Source organism: Octodon degus, unplaced genomic scaffold, assembly GCF_000260255.1.
Source record: "Octodon degus isolate 3935 unplaced genomic scaffold, OctDeg1.0 scaffold00024, whole genome shotgun sequence".
NCBI lineage: Eukaryota > Metazoa > Chordata > Mammalia > Rodentia > Octodontidae > Octodon > Octodon degus.
In genome coordinates, this window is record NW_004524600.1 from 2,089,159 (window position 1) to 2,095,158 (window position 6,000).

At 45.6% G+C, this 6,000-nt stretch overlaps 1 protein-coding gene across 1 annotated transcript in view; it reads left to right on the forward strand.

The window, feature by feature from the left end:
- Scaf8 (SR-related CTD associated factor 8) overlaps positions 1 to 176 on the forward strand; it is a 199,977-nt gene extending 199,801 nt beyond the window's left edge. Inside the window, exon 22 of the mRNA XM_023712212.1 lies at positions 158 to 176. The gene's annotated coding sequence lies outside the window, so the exon portion shown is untranslated. The remainder of the gene's footprint in view (positions 1 to 157) is intronic.
- Positions 177 to 6,000: the final 5,824 nt, after the last annotated feature.

Here is a 6,000-nt window from a genome sequence, read left to right on the forward strand (position 1 = left end):
AGCCTCAGAAACTAAGTTTTTGCTTGAATTATCACTGTAATTTGTTCTGAATTATACTTGATCTTGTCCATGAAATCCAAGCTTTTCATTTAATGCTGTGTGAATTGATAGTTCACATACGAGTAATTTAATGAACCTGTTTGTTATTTTCTTCTAGGACAGAATGACTTGGAAGATCATGGAGCTTCTAAAACTTCTCAGGAATGTGAAGTCTTCCCCCTTCAGCAGGCTGGTTGGACTTCACGAAGGTCAGTAGTGAATCCTGTTTGTCCCTGTGTCTTCGGAAGAGCTTAATGAACAAGGTGTCCTGAAGTTAGGATGATTCAGAAAGTCTCACCTGCATCTGGCCCCTTTCACTCTCCTGGCATTAGAGTCAAGGGCTTCCCAGCTGTGTGGGAGGAGAGCGAGGAGCCCGGTGTGGTGAGTTCTGCCTGCAGCTCTGCCACAGCCTCCCGGGTGAATATCACCCTTGCTCCTTTCTGGCACTGGTCCCCACCTCCCAAGCTCCCAGAGGTTCTGTGGGGAAATAAAAGTAAATACTAGGTGGCTCGACCTGAAAGGCAGTTTTCAGGGAGGCATCCCTTCCCTCTGCTGTGTTGAGAAGCAGCACAGCCTCAGCTTCCCATTGCAGTGTCAGCCTGTCCATTGCAGGGAGGGTTTACCTCAGTTGAGTGTGCAGAGAGGGAAGGAAGCTCTGCAGCTGTGAGGCCCACCCCTGCAGCCCATTTGTTCTTTGTTGCCTGTCTTTGGTCCTGCTTTTCAGTCTCCATTTCCTGCTCTAAGTTCTCCACCTTTTACCTAAAATAAACTGCACGTGCAATCATGTCCCTCCCTCAGAGCACCTGGCAGGTTTCCCATCTCCTACAGGACAAGATCTAGTGTTATGCTGTGGCCTGTGGGCCTCTTGGCCTGAACTTGCAGCACCTGCAGCTTCATCATTTGATGTCCAGTCTTCATCATTGGATCCATCATCAGGTGGGTCCCTCTGTGTCTCACTCCTGCTGTTCTTTCTGTCTGGTATAGCTGCCCACCCATCCTCCCTATGCCCACCTTGTTGTCTTGGCTCACATACCAGCCTTTCTGGGCCCTATACTGCACACAGCCTAGAGGTCCCCATCACATCTGTCCCTGCAGTAAACTTAGTGTATCACTGATAGGGTGTACCTGCCCCTTCCCCCAGCTCTGGGCTTCCTGGTCAGCCAGGGGCTTCCTTGCCCATGAGGCAGTGGTCAAGGAAACCAAACCTCATTCTTATCTTGTTCAAACAGGACTCCTTGTCAGATGATCACCAGTGGCTCATTACTGGGGCTGATATTTGAACATGTGATGCTACGGATTAAGGAGGAGCTCAGAGTCTGGGGTGTGGATGCATCGTGCAGTGGTAGAGGGTGTACTTAGCATGTGTGAGGCTCTGGGTCCAATCCCCAGCACACAGGCATCTGTATGCACACATGTGCACGCGCACGTGCACACACACACACACACACACACACACGCAGAGGATTTATCCAACTCAACACTGGTAAGTTGGCTTGTGTACTATGAGTATATATAAGCCTATTTAACTGTATAAACATGTCAGTTTTTTAAAAATTAATTTTATTGAGAAAGAAATAGCGTTGAGATACTTTCAAAACAGGTTAGTAGGACAGTTACAATAATTCATACAAATATTGATAAGGATTTTTTTTTTTCGTCTGGCTCAGGCTGCCTTAAGGGTGGGTCTGGTAAGGCATGTGGAGCTGGGGATTGAACCGCGGTATCCTAGGCCTGACTGTGTTTACATAAGCAGGTGCCTAAACAACTGAGCTAACTGGCAGACCCCTAGTTGTTTTTTGTTTTTTGTTTTTTTAATTTTAGGCACATCACTGCCAAAAACCCCTTGGAATAACATGTACAAACTTTCTTGTACTATTTTAAATCATTGAGAAACCTGGGGTCTTGCCAGTGGGATCAGATTTTTTAGTGTACGCAAATAATAAAGAGAAAAATGGCAAGGAAGGACTGAGAAGAGATTTAAGGCAGCTGAAATAGAAAATGTGTCTTGGCTCATCGAGATGGGGAGAATGGCTTTTAAAGAATTTGTAGCGATGAGTTCCCTGCTGGACCAGGCTGGGTGGTCATGGGGATATAGATGTCATAGAGGGAATTTACTAAGCAAAGAATTAGTAATCCTCTGGTTTCCAGAGACTGATTCAATAAAACAGATTTTGATATTCTGTATCAGCTTTAAACGTGTCCAAGTGTGTAAGTCACTAAGATAATTATAGAAACTGAAAGACCAGCTACTGAAGAATTTATTGCTGTTCAACTCAAATATGTAGCGCAGCTTCCAAAATGACTGATTTTATTCTCTGGACATAGTGTTTGGTGGGAGAATCTGGTTTGTTCTGTGTGCTCTGCTACAAGCAGATAGTAACTCTGCTGACATAGCCCTTTTCATCTGTGGCTCTCAAAGACTTCAAAGCATCCATGAGCTCTCACGTAGCTGTGAACTTACTTTCCCATTTTTCAGGTGGATAATAAATAGCTCTGCACCTGGGCAAAGCTAACATACAGAGGTGGTGTCTCCTGGGTGTCAGGGTCCATGGAAAGGCCAGGAGGCCCTTGTGGGCGCCACACCTGAGACTTAGCAAATGTCTGCCCTCTTGTAGATGGCTCTGATGCTGATGCCCCGAAGAACTCAAAGATCCTCCTGCCATCTATTTCTATCCCCATCTTCTGACATTACACTGTGAGATAAGATGTGAAATGTGGATGGAATTTCCATGCTTCTAATCAGTGTATGATTTTGAGAATGATATATCTCTACCCATTCGACCTTCATAAACTTAGAGCTATTCTTCCCTGCCCCCGAGACTGAATCCATGGCCTTAACACTGAGCTACATCGAAAACTCTTCTTACATTTTATTTTGAGACAGCATTAGGCCTAGAACATGCAGTCCTTATGCCTCAGCTTCCCAAAGTGCTGGGATTGCATAAATTTAGAGCTGATTTTGCATGCGCGCGCGCGAGCGCGCACACACACACACACACACACACACACACACACAAATCTAAGCCTTCTGGAAGTTTCTGGAACAGGATTGGCCACACTGTGGTCTTCTCACCTCATGTCCTATTCTCCCTCCCTGCCACCAGTTTCCACTTAACACTGTTTAACAATAGGAAGCTCCCTGGGGCTCTAGAGGAAGGGAAAATTTCCACCCCTACAGTTCTGATTCTGACACTGACATTTTAGTAGCTGAAATCTAAACACAACCTGCTGCCTTCATTTCTTCTTCATTTGTCCCCTCCTTAACCCCCTACAGTTTGGCCTCCACCCTCTTCCCTTGACTGCAGCAACCATGTGGCATTGAGGGGCATGTCTCCGAGCATTCTGGTACCTCCCTGATGGGGCACCCTGCCCCCGCCCCCAAGTCTTGAGGGAGCAGCTCCCAGCCTTGTCTGTGAGGTGGGGAAAGCTGTCTCGCAGCTGTTCACGCTGCTTTTCCTTTCCCTAAGTAGGGAAAGGAAAGCAGCTCACCATGTTTCTCTTTTTTCCCTTGAAATGACTCTTATACCTCCAGCACCTCCCAAATCCTTTGACCACGCTAATTAACAGTTTTTTTTCTCGGGACCTTGCACTTGCCAGGCAGATGCTTGTGCCATTGAGCTATCTCCCTGGTCTAATTAACAATTTCTAAAGGGCTTTTTTTTTTTTTTTTTTTTTTTGCAGTACCAGGGATTAAACTCAGGACCCTGTACTTGCCAGGCAAACACTTATTCTACTGAGCTATCTCCCCAGCCCCCCTTTTTAAAATTTTTTTCCATAATTTTATTGATAAACAAATAGCAATGAGACAGTTTCAAATCAAATTGGTAGGACAGTTTCAATAATTCCAGCCCCCCTTTTTTTAAAGGGCGTATTTCATGTAGATGTAAATGTAACCCAGTCTCCCAAATTTCAGTGCTTACTTATGACAGATATTTTCTATTAAAATGCATATTCATTTAAAAATCTATAAAACAGAAACTCAGAATGATGAGCTTTTTAAAGATAAACACAAAACAAGCCTGGCTGATCAGAAGCAGAGCCAGGAGGACACACCACCTCTAAATCCAGGGTCCTGACCCTGACAATGGCCCTGTGGTCCTGCCCTCTGCCAGCATCCCCTTCCCCTTCCCATCCCTCAGTGTCTGAATGCATTTTGATAACACATTGGTTTCTTTTCTTCTTTTTCTCAGGAAACTTTGGTGTCTGGGTGTCCAGGAGAGGACAAGTCCATCCCCCTGGGTGACCTCAGGTACTGCAATCCAACCTCACCTCTGCTTCAAGCCTTTCCCCCGCCCCCCACACCCTTCCTCCTACCTCTCAAAGCTCTGCTGCTGCCCCACCTGCTGTCGTGTATGGGTGCCTGCTACCCCACTCTGGCCCATCCTTTTGCGCATGGCCACCTGCTGCACAGCTGTGTTGCTTGGCCTTCTCACGTGGAGTATTTCTCTCCTCACCAGCTTCTGATCCCCGCTAGTACATGGGCCAGATTTCTTCTTCATCTGGTGCCCTTCTCTCAGGAAATGTGCATAGAATTTGAACCTCACCCCCATCACCTGAGGGCTTCTCCATCCTTTCTTTAGGCAGGCATAACTGTCAGGCCAGTTGGGCCTTCTTAGGGCTTGGGATCCGGCACAGAGCCACGGAGGCTGGGACACAGCTTGACGCGCTGACCACGTGCACATAGAGGTACTTGGCAGGCTTGTGGCCAGCAGCCTCACACTGCTACGTTCTATGCAGTTCTTACAGATAGCATTTCCCAGAAGGCCGGAATATGTTCTTTTAAAATTTTCACAGAGCAGCGGGCTGTTCATTGAAAGCATGCTTTTGACTGCCAACTTGAATTACCTTAAATGAATGTTGATGTGTGAGGGATTTATTAGCAAACCATGCATCTCTTCAGTCCTGAAAGGGGCTCAGGACAGACACATAAATCGTGGAGCTGACAGTTTCCTGGAGCAGGATGGTGGCATTTACCCACCACAGATCAATGCACCTGTTCACAGGTGGTGGAGTTAGGATGCTGAGGATGGCTCAAGATGCTGAATGCTTACGAACAGAGAAAAGGGGCCACCAGGCTAGCACTGTTCCCACAGCTTCTTAAATTCCCCTTTAGACTGACCAACAAGTGCTGACCCTGGGATTTGAAAACACAGGACTAAAGCACAGGAAGTGAGAAGGTATCAACTCGCTTTGTGGACTTTACACCTAATTGCTCTGTGGCCTGAACACAGCCCTTCCATGCCAAAGTTAAGCTCAAGGAGACCAAAGTTAAGCTCAAGGGAACCAGCTGTGACTGGATGGACAACCTTGGAGACACCTGAGACACATTCTACTTAGTGAAATAAATGCTATGTGTGGTCCACAAATTAATTTCTTGGTCCGCTGTAGGAAAGATTGCAAAATCAGGTTGTTGAATTGCTTTTGTTTGTTTACGTAGTAAACTCAGCAGGGCTAGTGATACCATAATTGTGTTCAGAGTTCAAAAGTCATTCCATAGTATGGATTTCAACTGCAATATAGGTCCTGGCTCAGGGTCTTGAGCCACACTTATCTTGCCAACATCTTCTGGGTGTTATTTGGTGGCCGAGGACAAGAACCTATCCTGTGATGACAGCACACTCTATTCAGGTGCTTTCCAGATTAAAGTGCAATTTTCACTGCCCTAACAACAGGCTATTACTGAATTTTCTTTTATTTTTTCAAACTTATGTGTGTTTCTTATTTTGAAAGCAAAGGCCTGAGTTGGTGAGTGAGCTGGGGAGAGGGCAAGCAACACTGTCCATGGAAATCTTTTCTAGTTAAATACTTCTTTGTTGTTTACTTTACACCCTGCTTTGAGGGTTTTTTTTTTTTTTTTTGGTCTTTTAATAATTATTGTTGTTGTTACTATTTTACAAGAGAACCATAGGACAAAGAAGAAAAAAAATGAAAGAGAAAGAAAAGAGGAAAGGAAAGGAAAGG